This window comes from Gymnoscopelus braueri, assembly GCF_963280865.1.
Source record: "Gymnoscopelus braueri genome assembly, chromosome: 7".
In the NCBI taxonomy this organism is placed as follows: domain Eukaryota; kingdom Metazoa; phylum Chordata; class Actinopteri; order Myctophiformes; family Myctophidae; genus Gymnoscopelus; species Gymnoscopelus braueri.
Genome location: NC_137608.1, coordinates 49,459,256 through 49,476,150, shown reverse-complemented (window position 1 = coordinate 49,476,150; position 16,895 = coordinate 49,459,256). Strand labels below are relative to the sequence as shown.

Genomic DNA, 16,895 nt, shown 5'->3' with positions numbered 1-16,895 from the left:
TGTTCCTCCTATTTCCAGGTTTAGATTGTGTGTTTTGGTTTTTAACCTCTTATTGCATCCTAACTGGCCCAGTGATTTCCATTATTTCTGAGGATTGTTTTTGTTTTCTGTAATCTTTTGGGTGAAAAACTCTTTCTCGTCCTAATCGTTCGTTGGACCTCGTTCTTATTTTTTTATATTTAGTAAACAGGTGCTCATCCTTGGATATCCTGTACTTTCTAAAAGTGTCATTTCTTAGTCTAATAGCTTTTAAAATATCTGCATTAAACCATGGCTCGGTTCTAGCTTTTATCCTCACAGTTTTTTCTGGAGCATGTTTGTCAACAATCGGTAAAAAAGATGATTTAAAAAGGTCCAATGACTTATCCACTTCTGTACACTTAAGAACTTGAGACCAATCCAAGTTCCCCAGAGAGGAAGATAGAGCCTCACTACTATATGACTTTTGGGATCTGATATTGATTGTGTTATGATAGTTTAGTACTGTTTTCTGAAGCTTACGTGTACAGTATATGATGGAGTGATCGCTTATGCCAAAATGTATAACTCCACTTTTGGAAATTTTTGATTTGTCAGTTGTTAGAATTAAATCAATAATGGTAGAGGAACTAATCCTAGTGCACTGGTCAATGTGTTGGTGAAAATTAAAAAGGTGACAAAAATGTCTTAGGGCTTTGTAAGTTGCGCAATGTTTATTTAAAATGTTGGTATTCATGTCCCCAAGAAGGCAAACTTCAGAGTTGATAAAATCTACTGCATTTGTGCAGGTCTCTTCTAATAGGTCATAAAAGTTGTTTTGCTCGGGAGGTCTGTAGCAGGCTCCGATTAAAATTGTTTTTGAGTGGGGTAGTAAAATATCTAACCACACAGCCTCGATCTTCTCGTGATCAAGGTCTAGTCTAATGTTAAAAGCTATGTCTGCCCTAAGGTAGACACAGACTCCACCTCCTCTGCGATTTCTATCTTTCCTAATTACTGCATAATTTTCAATTTCAATTTCTGTATCACTGATGGAGGAGTCTAGCATTGTTTCAGTAAAACATAGAATCCCAACCTTTTGTTGTTTAAATAATGATCTTATTTCCGGGATTTGGGGGAAAAGGCTTCTTATGTTGAGGTGGATAATATGCAGACCTTTAGTGGAAAATAACCTGTCCATGTCCTGGATGTCAGATTCAGTGGAATGTGTTTGATTATTTTTGGTAATACTATCAGTAGACCTGCAGGGGGAGCTAGCGGTATCTGGAATGGGGTGCAGTGAAACCGTCGAGGTATGTAAAGAATGTGAAAGTGAAGCTGATGTGACGGTGGGGTCAAACAGTCAGTTGTGGACGCTGTGTTGGAAATTACTTGCTAAAGCATTTGCGCCCTGCAAGTTTGGATGCAGTCCATCTTTCTTAAAGAACGGCTCGCAATTCCAAAAGAGATTGAAATTGTCAATGTACTCCAGTTTTTGGGCTTTGCATTCTGACTGGAGCCAAGTGTGGAAATATAGGATTCTACTGAAGAGTCCTCCTGAACCGCGCGGCAGTGTAGGGATGGGGCCAGAGATGTAAACAGACAAACCTGTCTGTTTAAGGAGTGTAAAAAGTTCTTCAAACCCCTTTTTTGTGATCTCAGATTCATGGCGTGCTATGTTTTTGAAACCTATGTGAACAATCACTCTTTTGACGGTGGATGGGAGTGAAGGCAGCATATTTTTGACTGAATCCATCATGGTTTGGATTGTAGCACAGGGGAGACAGACCGTGTTTGCGTTAAAAAATCGCACATCTCTAATTATGGAGTCGCCAATTATGAGTGTGGTTGGAGAAAGAAGTGGCCGAACGGGAGGGGGGGCTGGGTGCTTCCAGTTGGCGTCAAAACCTGTGCATCCGTCTGGACGCTAGACGAAGTTACCTCCGCAGCAGTCTGGACGCCAAGCGACGTCACCTCTGCATCTTTCTGGACGCGAGATGACGCTCTGGACGACGGTACCTTTGTTTTGGTCTGGGTGTCAGACTGATTTGGTGTTGGGGGGGAGGAGTTTGCAGTCGACTGATGGCTCGTGAGACCCCCAGACCTTCTGTTTACAGCTGACAGCAACAATTTGTGTCGGGCAGAGGTGGATGGCTCCTTTTGACTATTTCCCGACCCAGCAGTGGACTGTGCATTTGCTTGGTCCTGCATAGGGCCAGGTCGAGAAGATGGAGTATGTTGCTGAGAACAACGATCAGTGGCCAAGGTGGATATCTTGGACATTTCTATGGACTGTGTCGAAGATGACATCGAGCCGTCAGACTCAGAAGACTCGGATGGGATATTGTGCATAGGGTGTGGGGGGGTGAGCGGCTCTGCCAGTAAAGAGTATCTATTACTAGTGTTGGTCTGTGTCGCATGGGGTTGATGGGGACAGTGGCGAGATGTTCTTCTATGTTTCCTCCGACTGGTCTTTTTCCAGTGGGCAGGGGTGGAACATGACGGCCGCCTGATCTTAGGCCTAGCCCCCATTGGGACAGTCGCGTCCAGATCCTTCATTGCTAATGTGAGCCTGGACTTGGGCTTAGCACCCTGCTGGGTCATGGAGTTGGCCGGCTCCGTCATCGGGACAGTCGCGTCTAGCTCCTCCACTGCTGGTGTCGGAGCGGCGAGGAACAGTTCTGGATCGGTTGCGTCGGCACCGGGCGATGTGGCATCGGGGCAGAAGGAGGCGAGGGAGTCGAGGATAATCTCGTCTATTTGGATTTTGTGCAGCGTCGATATCCTTTCCTGCAGTTCTGCTACTTTCTTGGACAGGTGGAGGCAGCTGTCAGAGCCAGGTGTTAAGGTGAGTGGTGGCATGATGGCGGTTGCTGGGGGAGTAAAAACAGCTTTGGCCAGTAAAAAGGGAACAGTAGATTAATGATGCAGGCTAGCTGATGTGTTGGCAGACGGGCAGTGTCACAGTGTAAAACAAAACGTACCCGCGAGGGCTACACACGGTAGCCCACAGCGAGGAGTAGACTCAGATTCAGATTCACACAGAAGGTCCAATGCGGGCCGGCACTTACCGGCAAAGGCCCATATGACTGGGCCTATTGCGTTGAGTCAGCCTCTGGCAAGATTTTGGTGGTCTTCTTTCTCGGTGGATGTTGTTGTTGTTTCCGATTGCTGGATAGCTGTCGTGCTAGCAGCCGGTTTGCTCCATCAGGCTAGCTGTCAAACTAGCCGCGGGCTAACAGCTGCCGAGCTAACAGCTGTTTAGCTCCAGCCGGCTAGCTGTCAAACTAGCCGCAGGCTAATACTGGTAGCAGCCCAAACCGAGACGATTCGCCAGTATACCCATAGGAAGAAATCTGTGTATCCAATCTTTAAAATATGTTATTGGACATATAAATCCGGGTAAAACTAACAATATCATAAAATACGGCTGATATATAGCTTAAAAAGAGGAGAGAAGAGGCAATTTAAGAGGAGCTGCAAACAGACGTCCCCAGCGTAATATCCAGCCTTCGGAAATATGCGTTCCAATGGAAGTTGCAGGGATGCAAAGACAGTGTTTCACTGCCAGTGGCAGTTACGGGTACCGTACTGTTTGCCTTCCACCACGCAAGCTGGCTGAACTACTAACTACCTTGCTTAGTAGTAGTAAAACGCCAGTCCAATTTAGGTAAGATACTGTATGCTTGACAATTGAAAGGAACTCTAGTATTTAAGAAAATATATAATGGGTCAACTTGACTACTCTTAAACAAAAGGCAGTCAGACTGTTCTCTCAACTCGATCTATGACGAGCACGCCAGAGAACCCAGCTTGACCCGTTTCTTATTGCAAATGAATAGACAGAAAGAGAGAAGATTTTAAAGCACCACCGACCACTTGGAAGAATATGAACGCGAAGATACTGGCGAAGAAGCACATGATGGGAACCCTCATGATGACCTTGAGGATGTGGTGCTTGTAGAAGGTCTGGTTCTCTGAGATCTGGATCTGCTCGTTCAGAAGGAACGGACGGCTGAACGCATAGACCACAATCACAGCCTGGAGACACATGAGAGAGAGAGAGGATAAAGCTGCACTACGTAAGATTTATGTCCTTCCCGCGATTCGAACATGCAGGTCTCCAGCACGGAAAACACAATTTCTGTCACACAGAATGCCTGCTTGGGCAGGGGGATGTTGCGCTTCATGCTTCAGGCAATACTACTTTTCAACTAGTAGTGGTCCTCTGCGACCATAGGGTTTAAATTTCATTGTGTCTAAATCTCCCACCTCCTCATCGTGTACCTGATGGGCGAAACATAGTACTGTACCTCCAATACAATTTGCTCTGAGGGAGCATTTAGAGTGGTGTGTGGATAATTATTTATTTTCTTGATCTTCAGTATTCTTCATCCTGCACCCGTGTTTGTTTTGGATGTGCGTGCATTGCTCTGGAGTGGATCTGTTGTTACTTGAGCTCAAGTAGCAGAGGCAGGGTGAGCTCAAGTGTTCCTTTATTTTGATTAGAAATAAAGGAGAATCATGGCAAACAAATGGAATGGAAATATTGTATGTCCAAAAATGTTACTTTTCAGGAAATGGAATAAAGAACCCGTGTTCCAATGGATCCAATGGATCCTTTAGCCATTGGTTAAATAATTAAAAAAAAAACACAGACAGACTTAACCACTTTCACAAATGTTCTAAAATATTTTGAGGGACACTCTTATACAACGAAGTAGGGCATTAATTTACAAAACAAAAACAAACCTAAAAAAGTTGAAATATGGAGATACAAGCTTTCTGCCCGGCATCAACAATATGTTAGTGAATACACACATTTTAAATTAGATTTAATTAGAGAAATCAAAGTAGGCCTTCTCTGCTAAACATCACACATACTAACTGTAGGGAAAAGATCATCAATGGGTCATCAATGCTGAGTGTGTAGAGAGGCTGTCTGGGAATTGGAAGATCGGTTTGACCCTCCGCTCGCCCAACGTATGTGTCAAAGTGTCCTGAGCAAGACACTTAAAACAGCCCCCCCCCCCCCCCCCGACCCCCATGCGCTCATGAAAGTTACCTGAGCAGCTATCTGCTTGGTGAAACTGTAAAAGCAATGTATCCTCCCTCAGGGCCCAGAAAATACTCCCCTTTCCCTATTTAATCAGAGGAACTATAGGAACAAGGGGAAATAGGCGAAACAACTGCGAAAAAAAAAAAACTAAATAAAAATCACAGGCATTTCCTTGTGGTTTTGATTCCTCTCTGTTCATTTTGCACAGCAGACTCCTTACCTGAATTAAACCTATCACCATGACACACGCACAGAACAACAGAATCCCCAAGATGTTGTTAGGGAAGGTTGCCATGAGGCTGAACTGAGGAGGAAAGAAAAATACAACCTTGTTACGAGTGTGGAAAAACAACACCAGAGTCCACGCTTTCTGTTCTGTTGTGAACAAGAGAATCAACTGGCTTTATGTTTCTTTCTGAACCCTGTTTAACCCATTAAAACCGGGAATGCATCTGTGTAACCACTCTGTCTTTGGCTATTCAAAAATAGCAGATCTACGAGCTTGTAGATCTATTTTTGAGCGGTGTAACCGCTCCTATAAGTGGGTTTAGGACCCATCTGTGGTGAAGGTTCTTCTTTCCGTCACGAAAATGTGTCTTTCGCTGTGACACCATGCTGTGGAAAACACGCCCATAGGCTAAGCTTTGCAGGAGGTGCTGTGATTGGCTAGCGAGACACATGATGAAATTAACTTCAAACTTCGCAGACGCGCTGTGATTGGCTAGCGAGACGCATGATGAAATTAATAATAATGTAAAAAATGTAAGCACGTCACTTCGCAGGACGTGCTGTGATTGGCTACCGAGATGCATGATGAAATTAATAACTCATAAATAGCACCGCTCACTTCACACTGGGTGTGTTTTTTGGGCTGTGTAGCCGCCCCTATAAGTGGGGTTGGGACACCTCATTAGTATTAGTTTCCTGCACTGTGATTGGCCCATTAGTAGACCCCTAGCTGCACTGTGATTGGCTGACTCTATTGGCTGACTCTTTTTTTGGAAGTGAGCTTCCATCACTATGATGACCACTGTGATGACCACACCGACCACTTCACACTGGGTGTGATTTTTTTTAATTATTTTTTTAATCGTGAGCATTTTTGCAAATCTTTGAATATATATGTCACAGTACGTTTGGAGAACCAGTACGATTGAAGACAGAGCGCTCGTTTTTAGGCACGGGGCTCCTTCGGGGCGAGGCGGGGCTTTTCGAGACAGGGTTTATTAGCAAGGCTCGCGAGGAGGAGAAGGAGGACGCGGCGCTGCGAGGCGGGGGTTTATTACGCGAGGCTCGCGAGGAAGAGGAGCCTCCTCCTCCTCCTCCTCCTCCTCCTCCTCCTCCTCCTCGCGTAATAAACCGTCCTCCTTCTCTCCTTCTCCTCCTCCGAGGAGGAGGAGAAGGAGAACGCGGAGAGGCGGGGCTTTGATGCGCCGACGCGGACCTGACTTTTGTTGTTCCCCCCCACATAGCAACCAGGAAGCTACGCAAGGGGAACCATAATATCTATGAGGGGAACGCTGAACACGCGTTCACACGCACACGCTTGTCCATGACGGAGGCGCGCCGACTTAGTAGAGCTTGAGGCCGAGGAAGCGTGCCCTCGCGCCTCCAGGCGCGAGTGCCCGCGCTGACCGGCCGATGCTCTACTAGTCGACTCAGCGCCGTTTGAGTTGTAAACCGATAGGGACAGAATAGTTATTTTCATGGATCACTGTGTGTGTGTGTGTGTGTGTGTGTGTGTGTGTGTGTGTGTGTGTGTGTGTGTGTGTGTGTGTGTGTGTGTGTGTGTGTGTGTGTGTGTGTGTGTCAGGGAGAAAGTAAAACAAAAGCCAGAACACAATAAAAGTAACTAAACAGTCCTGCTTTCAATAAACCAAAAAAAGCATGAGCGCGTGCGCGTGTGTGTGCGCTTGTGTGTGTGTGTGTGTGTGTGTGTGTGTGTGTGTGTGTGTGTGTGTGTGTGATTGTGACTGTGTGTGTGTGTGGCCATATATGTTTGTGCACAAGCCTGGCTTGTGGCTCCCTCTAGTGCTGGGTGGGTGGTAAAAACGAGCGCGCTTTCTTCAATCGTACTGGTTCTCCAATCATACTGTAACATATATATATTGTGAGATGGGGGTCCACGGCCAAATATATATCATTTTGAGGTCCTTGACATAAAAAAGCTTGTATATCTGCTATTTTTGAATAGTCAAAGAAATCTAAAAATGCAGATGCGTTCTCGGTCTTAATGGGTTAAACAATATGAGCCAGATGAGGAAACTGTGTAAAAAGCAAGTGTGAAGGAGGCATGGTCATGGACATTCAATGTTTAGTCACATGCAACTACAGCAGTGTATAATGATGTAAAAGAACAGAGACTCATACCCTTTCATAGACCCACCACAGCTGCCTAACATTATTACAATGCCTGTGAGCAGCACTCTCAGTCCACAATGCTCACTGTGTAAGGTAGAAACGTTATCAACATCATGCAGGCCTGAAACAGAACCGAGAGCAGAACTTAAAATTAGAACAGAGGGAACCTTTTCTGCAGAGAAAAACAGACATTACTATTTTATCCACTCTCTACCACCATTCAAGGAATGACATAACTCTAACGTACATTTGGCCCATATTAGTTACTAGAGGTTCGGCCCTCACACCTACGTCGCACCGCCAATCCGACCCATATGTCTGAGTCATATGCCAGGAGTTTGTCAGAGTACCCATTGTAACCGCCTGTCTGTGTCCCTTTTATACCCATATGGAGATATGCCCATACCCTGTATATTGATATGCCCATATATGGGCGTATTGGTTGGATCGGTGGTTCTGGACAACTGGATATTCATATATGCCCAATTGCCCATATATGAACATATCGGTCGGATCGGCAGTTCTGGACAACCGCATATCCGGTAGGCACCACACTATCTCGAGTCCTTGCCGATGTGCGAGCCGTGTTTGAAGTTGGTCGGTCCCATATGTGCACATGACCATATTGTGTACATAGCAGTCGGATCTGTGGCTCTGGACAACTGGATCTCCATATATGTCTATATATGGGCATATCGGGTTTGTTTATGGTCATGTCTGAGTCAGAGTGACGTGGCTGTGGTCCGCCGGCCGGCCAGCCAGTCGGTCCTCCCTTAAGCCAATTTTAATATAAAGGATATTAACTATCTGTAAAGTAATAAAAAAAATTGGTGCAGCCAGTAAGTGATATTCTTTGTTAAAATAAGTGTTAAAGAGCTCTATATTGTGATAGTAATCATTGCTAGTGTTTGTTCAGTAACAGGGTCTAGCCATCTCTCCAGCTCTTTAGTAAAAAATTCAAATACATTTTCATGTCGGGATAACAATTTTATCCAATCAGGATAGAGAACTTATACTGGATAGAAGATGAACAAGTGAAATTGGAAGTGATTACACAAAGACATTAGCAGACAAAATTGGAACTGGAACACTAAAGTGAAGCTGATAAATGGGCACGCTCTCCTGATTGGATGATATTGGCAACCCACCCGAACATTAACTTTCTGTTTATTGAAGAGCTGGAGAGACCCCAGTTACTGAACAAACACTCTATATAGCAATGCTTACTATCAAAAATATAATTATAGCTTCAAATTTATAATGAAAAACATTGTGTTTCAACCAAAACATATAACTAACACCACCTTAAAGTCACGGCTGTTTGATACTTACGAGGTTCAGACAGGTGCAAGACTATCGTCAATTCGTTCAATGACTTGAAACAATCTGTGAAAACATAAAACAGGAATGAATGAATGAATGACAAACATGTTAGAAACAAAAACACTGTTACATAAAAGATCATGTGAAACAAAACTGAAAATCTATAAAGTTATAGCATATACCTAACATGAGCAGCCCATGCCATAGTGACAATCATGAATGTCATCAAGTATACAGCAATCTTTGTTGACAGCATCAGTTGAATGCTTTCCCTTAGCTCCTAACAGACAAACACACGTGGATTTAGTATGTCATAGAACCTTATTATTTACAGCAATTTGTTTGTTCTGCATCAAGAGTGTGTTATACTAACTCATTCATTATTACCTCGTTATCTTCAATCTTGGTATGTGCAACAGGTAATATCTATAAATAAAAGAAAATAGCAGTTATGTAAATGTAACAGCTGGAAAACGTGTGTTGTGCAACTGTTACATGGGGAGAGGGGTTCACAAAATGGGATGCATCATTGGATGATGCATATCATTATATTATACCTTTAAATAGCAATTTGTGCACATGCAAAATATGACACATTACTCTTTTTTTATATATATATATATTTTTAAATCATCTAACATATCTATTGTTCGTGAGAATGTCAAATTATAATATATAGGTACTGTTTCACATTAGTCTTTAATGTTTGTATTAATAAATCAGTGTTTATGTCCTTATTGTCCTGACATATAATAAACGTAACGTTAAGGTTTGTAATGTCTTTCCTACCATGACAGTAGCTATAATAAATACTAGAACTTCGGCCGCGCTGCGCGCGGCCTCAGCTCTATCGCCCGCGCCCACATAGCACCCGCGCCCACACAGCGATCTGTGCGCCCGCCCTGCACCCCTCCCCCTCCCCCAATGTGCAGTATTGAGAGCCCTGACGTCACAACATTTGGAGTGATGGCCACTGCACTCTGGTTGGTTGAAATACACCTAGGGCCCAGGTACAGCTGAGATGAGAGAGGAGATGTGTATGTTAGACACAATATGACTCTGAACAGGCATCACAGTGTTTAAATTGCATCTGGTGAAGAACTGTGAACTGAAGCCAACTGTGCCGGAGATTAGCGCGCGCACACACACACACACACACACACACACACACACACACACACACACACACACACACACACACACACACACACACACACACACACACACACACACACACACACACACACACACACAGATGGATGTGGGAGGGCTATTTTTTTTGTTTTCATAGAGCTGGTGGCGTAGTTGTCTCGCGCAATGTGGCAACCTGGTCTGACTTATAGGCGTTTGTACGTGTTTTCATTAGAGCTGGGTTCTTATGTGTGTAGAAAAATCAGTGTAAATGTCCAGTAATGTGCAACTACTACCACTGCTTTTGTATTTGAAACGTTAAATTTCTCTAAATATTATAAAGTGTCAGGACAGCCTAATACAAATATAATGTATGTAAAGGCTAGTTAGGCTACAGTGAAGTGGGACTGAATGACTGATTTTTATTTTATTTTGGACTGTCTTGGTGATTATCTGGCACAGTAGTTGTGAATTAACAAAGTGGACATTTAGACTGAATGTTTCCTTTCCGTTGTCCGTCAACAGCACAATAGTCTGTGCCTTGACTTCAGTGCACTGACTCTCTCCCCCCCAGCCCCCCCCCCCCTTGTGCTTCAACTACACAGCAAAAGGCTGTGCGTGGTTTCTGCGGAGGGTGTTATGCAGGAATGTGTGACCCTGTACAATCTGGTCAAAATGGCCACTGTTTGTGTGTTTTTGCGACGCGTTGTGGACATACTGACCTACCAACGGATGTGTTAGAATGAATTCGATGTTTTGGTGGAGGGTGTTATACAGAAAAGTGTGACCCTGTTCAAGCTGGTCAAAATGGCCGCTGTGTTTTTGCGACGAGCGACACACACACACACACACACACACACACACACACACACACACACACAGTTTCTTGGCGTTGCGTGTGCGTTCGCTCAGCATAGTTTTTCTGCGTGCCATGGCTGCGTGCAAAGTTTTGTGTAGTGTCTCTCTCTCTCTCTGTCCCCCTCTCTGTCTGTCTGTCTCTCTGTCCCTACCTCACTCGCGGCTGTGACCGCTGTAGAAGAAAACTTTCGTGTTGTCTCTTTGTGTCTCTGTCCCTCTCTCTATGTCCATGTGTGTCTTTCTGAAGCTTGTAGATCTGTTGTCCAAAAGATGGTGTGGCTGCGCTGTGTAGATGGCCTGTGTGCTCTGCAGGGGGAGGGGCTGCTGGCAGTACATCTGATCTACAAGGCAACAGCGTATCGACGCGCAAAGCGTTGTTAGCTTGTAGATCTGAGAGGGGAGGGGGTGGGCTGCATAGACCAAGGCAGCGCTTGTTTCTGTGTGCTCTGCAGGGGAACGAAGGTGCTGAGGTTTTGTGGCAGATGATGATGATTGGCTGTTAAAAGAACCCTCCGGAAGTAAATTGCAGCTGGCGAAGTGATTTGCATAAGTATTGGGGCATAATGCGTTTCATATAATTGTACATCCTGCAAGTACAGTAACGGTATGTGAAGCAGGTATGCTGGGAGGCAGAATATTGAGGAATTTTTTTGAAAAGTTTGGAGTTAGTTGGGCCATGGCTCTGCTTGGATACCCTCCACATGCAATCATTTCGTCTCCATGAGTTTGCTTGTCAATTATAGTGGGAGGATAATATGAGTTGTAATGCAGTCCTACCATGACAGTAGCTATAATAGATATAATATGTGTTTTAATCCAGTCCTACCATGACAGTAGCTATAATAGATCATAATAATGAGTTGTAATGCAGTCCTACCGTGACAGTAGCTATAATAGATCATAATAATGTGTTGTAATGCAGTCCTACCATGACAGTAGCTGTAATAGATCATATTAATGTGTTGTAATGCAGTCCTACCATGACAGTAGCTATAATAGATCATAATAATGTGTTGTAATGCAGTCCTACCATGACAGTAGCTATAATAGATCATATTAATGTGTTGTAATGCAGTCCTACCATGACAGTAGCTATAATAGAGATGAGTGCGTCGCTGTAGGCCAGCAGTCTGTGAGAGGACTGAGTGCTGCTGTGTCCAGCAGGCGCTGCATGATGATGATGATGATGGTCCATCATCATGATGATGTTCCTCCTCTGCTTCTCCATGTCCTCCTCCTCCTGGTAGGCCTGTCACAGTTATTACATCATTTGCATAATCGCAATTATTGTTTACAAAGCCCTAAAAGGCAAACAGAAATGTATTTTTTTAATTCTTATTCCAATGTTCCAAGCCAAATAAACAATGAAATCGTTATAATCTCCAATTATTTGCATGGCAATTAATCTATTATGACATGATAATGTCAGGCTGACAGCCCCACCTCCTGGTCCACAACAACCACGTTAATCTAGCCTTAGGCTTTAAGCCTTGGATCAAGACTATCATAGATGTATTGTATCGAAGTCTGTCTTATACTTTCGTGTCTAGTCTTGGCCTGCACCCCCCAGCCAGTGCGTCCTGTACTTTCACCAGTAAAGCCTGTACTTCTCCGTACTACATGTACAAAACAAATATATAAGGTGCTTACCCGGTTGCCCCAAATGTTAAGTCACACTTCGGAGTCTTTGCGCAATATATTAGTCCGTATTTCTCAATAAAGAAGTGTTTTAATCCCGTCTGTGGCCGAACGCCATCCCCCCCCCCCCCCCCTGGTTTACTTCCTGTTTACAGTGAGTGTAATTCCGCCTTTCACCGGATGCGTCCCGTCACTACCGCCCCTTGAGGGGTGCACCCCCCCATTTCTAACGCCCCCCCCCCCCCTAATTCCGACCCCCCCCCCCCCCCCCCCCCGGGGGGGTTTCGGAATGGGGGGGTGCACCCTTTCAGTTTTAATCTAAGGATGTTATTGCAGATTTGTTAAGCAATGCTTAAAATGAACAACACAACTCTAATTAAAATAAATCCTAGATCAACAAGTCCTTGATTGGTCCTAAACTAAGCTTTATTAAACCCTTGTTGGTGCTCATTTCACTGTGAAATGGAATAGATTAGATTCAAAGTGTCCCTATTGTCATGATATGTATAAATGTATGTATGTATAAATGTACAGTCAGTCTGTCAGGTTGTTCACATCAACATGTCTCTTTCTCTAGTAACTGCTGATGTTTAATAAAATAATAATCCTGATTGGCTGTTGAGTGAATCAGGAAGTGAAATACAAGTTTGGGGAGTTTCCAGTGAGAAGCTTCAACCAACCGCACACACGCACACGCACACACACACACACACACACACACACACACACACACACACACACACACACACACACACACACGATTTTAGCCTCTGTCAGTAGGGGGGGGCAAGATAGGAGGAGGAGGGGAGGGGGGGGAGACAGGGGGGGAAACAAAAGATATGGAACTCTGACTGGTATTATTTTAAACTATGGAATTGGAAATAAAAGACCATATTCACATGGTGGCCATTTTAGCATTTTGCATTGAAGAAACACGGTGGCATTTCATTAACTTAATAGCAAAATGGCTGCCGTGTGAATATGGTCTTCAGAGACCACACCCCCTTGTCACCCTGCATAATAATACATATGTGCAGAGTAGACCAGTGGAGTGTTCCAGCATTTTATTTGGGTTTTCTCTTCTGAAGTGACCAGATATTTTACTTTCTGATTAAAGTCGTCCCCCTTTCTTTCTTTCTTTCTTTCTTGTGTTTCTCTTCAACAGAATCAGAATCATCTTTATTGTCACATCACAGGTTAAAGGTGTAAAGAAGTGGGTGAAATTATTTTTAGTGCAGCTCCATCGTTTTAGTTATTTTCAGAAAGAGAAAGAAAGAAGACGGGGGAGGGGCATGGAAAGAATAAAAGATGAATTAAACAAAGATATTTAGAGACAGTATGTACATGAGGTTAGACATAAGGTGCATAAGTTACGGTATGTACATGAGGAGACATAAGGTGCATCAGCAGCAGCTATACTGTTCATGATATGTGCAATAATCCAGACTGTCCTCTTTCCAGAAACAGATGATGTAACATCATATCTTTAATCTGATTGGCTGATTCTTCTGAACTAAAGAACGAGTCCTCCTTCATTCTCTTTCAGACTCCAGAACTTCTCTTTCAGTAAACATCTGTTTATTCTCATCTTTTTATTCTGATCTATTTATTCTCATCTGTTTATTCTCATCTATTAAATTCAGTTCAGTTTTGATCAGTGATGATAAACATTACAGCCACCCTCCTCATCCTCTCCTCTGTACTTCATGTCAAAGCATCCCAGGAAGTAAGTAAATTATATTTATGTTATTATATAATATATACATGTATATCTACGTTTATAAACCAAATATGAACGATGCACAATACAAACAAATGGCACGCACGCACGCACGCACGCACGCACGCACGCACGCACGCACGCACGCACGCACGCACACGCGCACACACACACACACACACACACACATTGATCACATGACCAGTGTGTTTTTAAAGACATTTGATGGTTTCAGCAGTGAGATATAATGAGGCCTGGATTGATGTTTAATGAACATGAACAGCATTTTACCAGTGACGCTGAACACACACACACCAGGGGTCGCGCTAGGATTTTTATCTGCCGGTCCCGATGTCCGGAAGGGTTCAAATTGATCGGACATCTGATACATACAAATACATTAATTACCTACATTACCATTTGCGCATGCTGCGTGCGTAATGGTTTCTCAATAATCAATTGCGTTTGGATGCATTTTCTAATCAAAGGGCACTGCAAAAAATTGGGCATTTCAGATTAATCCTTCATAACGTGGCTCAGCTGACCTGTTAGGGCAGAGGTATTCAACAGGGGGTCCGCGACCCCTAGGGGGTCAGCGGAGGTACTGCAGGGGGTCCGCGAAATTGTTGTTTGATTAAACAATTTTTTTTTTTTAAATAAAAATGGGGAAAAAATATATTTTTTTCCCCCCAAAATGTCAAATTGTCTTTAAACATAACATGAATCCATAGCAAACAGATAAATGGAGGCACAATGCACAATAACATGGTATGTGTATACATATTTTGTAGAGATTTTTTTTTTTGCACACTACTGGGGCAGGTGCGTATAGGAGCAGGCAATATAAAACACAATTGTATACATAAATATACAATATATGTGGTAGCCCCCCCTAGGGGGTCCCTGCTCCATCTCCCCATCAGTTTGGGGGTCCCTGGCCTGAAAAGGTTGAAGACCCCTGTGTTAGGGCAATAAATGATAGACCACTACTCACTCACAGGAGGTTATACTGTATAGTTAGGCAGTGGATGCCGTCCGTGCGTCTAGTTGGGACAGCCGTGGGAAAGTTGATGAGTTGTGAGAATCTTGTCGTCTCCTCATAGAGCTATTCAGTTCAAAGTGGTAACGTTTTAACGTGTCCACCTCAGTCATAGCGTTAAAAATAGGTCCACGATTATGATTAACGTTGTGTTTCACATCGATGCCATAGTTGCAGTAGCCTATAGCTGTTGTGAAGAGTATTTACACATCTGTGTTGGATAGTTCATCTTCAGTTTGCCTTGTTAAACTGTAGGGCAACTTGCCAACTTTACTCACAGTGCCCTTGTAGTAGCCTAGTGTCTGTGACATATTCTAACTCGAAATGATACAACTTGTGAGTGACTGACTGTTAAATACACAACTTTATATAATGTAACTTGTAACCGGACCGATCGCGGTCTCTGTCTGACTGCAGAGATCGCAGTCTCTACGCAGCAGCAGCAACAACTAGCAGCAGCAACATCAACTCTCTTCTTCCTGTTGTACCTTCACAATAAAGTGTCTCCCATTTACCGCCCAATGCAGCACATTTTACACTGGTTATAATTAATAGGACATAGGTGTAACTTATCAGCGTGTGACACACTCTTTCTTTCTACCTCTCTCTCTCTCTCTCCCAGAAACTCACGCACGCTGTTAAGAGAGAGAGAGAGAGAGAGAGAGAGAGAGAGAGCTTGCAAAGCAAAGGATTTGAAATGTGCCTGATTTGCGGTGATAATTAATGAACTGCTGTGTCATAATCAACCGGTCAGGATGTCCGGGGAGATTTATTTTTTCCGGTCTTTGTCATAAAAAATCGGTCAAAACCGGCAATTATCGGACTAACGCGACCTCTGACACACACACACATGCACGCACGCACGCAGACAAGCGATTTTGGCCTCTGTCAGTAGGGGGGGCAAGATTTTGTCGGAGGGGGGGGGTGGGGAGGAGGGGGGGGACAAAAGCTATGGAACTCTGACTGGTATTATTTTACACTATGGAATTGGAAATAATAGACCATATTCACATGGCAGACATTTCTTAATTTTGCATTGAATAAACAGGGTGGCATTTCATTAACTTAATAGCAAAATGGCCGCTGTGTGAATATGGTCTTCAGAGACTGCACCCCCTTGTCACCCTGCATAATAATACATATGTGCAGAGTAGACCAGTGGAGTGCTCCAGCATTTTATTTGGATATTCTCTTCTGAAGTAACCAGATATTTTACTTTCTGATTCAAGTTTTCCCCCTTTCTTTCTTTCTTTCTTTCTTTCTTTCTTTCTTGTGTTTCTCTTCAACAGAATCAGAATCATCTTTATTGTCACATCACAGGTTAAATGTGTAAAGAAGTGGGTGAATTATTTTTAGCGCAGCTCCATCGTTTTAGTTATTTTCAGAAAGAGAAAGAAAACAAGACGGGGAGGGGGGCAAGGAGAGATTGAAAGATGAACTAGAAAAAGTGCTCCTCGGAGCACAGGTCTCCGCCAGGTCAGGTACGTTATTGTGGCCTCCTGGTGGCGCTATAATAGGCCAATGTGAAAAGGGTGCCATTTATTCTTAGGTCGTTCACGGCAATCGGACACTGCATTCATGATTTGAGGCATTTTGTTCCAAAATTTTGTTTTGCTAAATTAGACCTGCTGGTGGAGCTATAACAGGCCAATGTGAAAAAGGTTGGCATTTCTGTCTTGGCCTAGTGGGAATGTGTTTGTGAAATTTCACGGAAATCGCAAGCTGCGTTCATGATTTGAGGCATTTTGTTCAAAACTAACCAATCCTGCAAATTTTGGAAGCAAACCTTAGCCAATGAGGATGAAATA

At 43.6% G+C, this 16,895-nt stretch overlaps 1 pseudogene across 1 annotated transcript in view; it reads right to left on the bottom strand.

Moving 5' to 3' along the window:
• The window catches only part of LOC308089098 (endosomal/lysosomal proton channel TMEM175-like), a 36,329-nt pseudogene extending 24,411 nt beyond the window's left edge, over window positions 1-11,918 (bottom strand). The window contains exons 1-6 of the transcript in view: window positions 11,772-11,918; window positions 9,089-9,127; window positions 8,884-8,981; window positions 8,711-8,764; window positions 7,464-7,499; window positions 5,238-5,321 (exon numbers count right to left, since the gene is read on the bottom strand). The product of the transcript in view is annotated as an endosomal/lysosomal proton channel TMEM175-like (transcript). The remainder of the gene's footprint in view (window positions 1-5,237; window positions 5,322-7,463; window positions 7,500-8,710; window positions 8,765-8,883; window positions 8,982-9,088; window positions 9,128-11,771) is intronic.
• Between the last annotated feature and the right edge of the window lie 4,977 nt (window positions 11,919-16,895).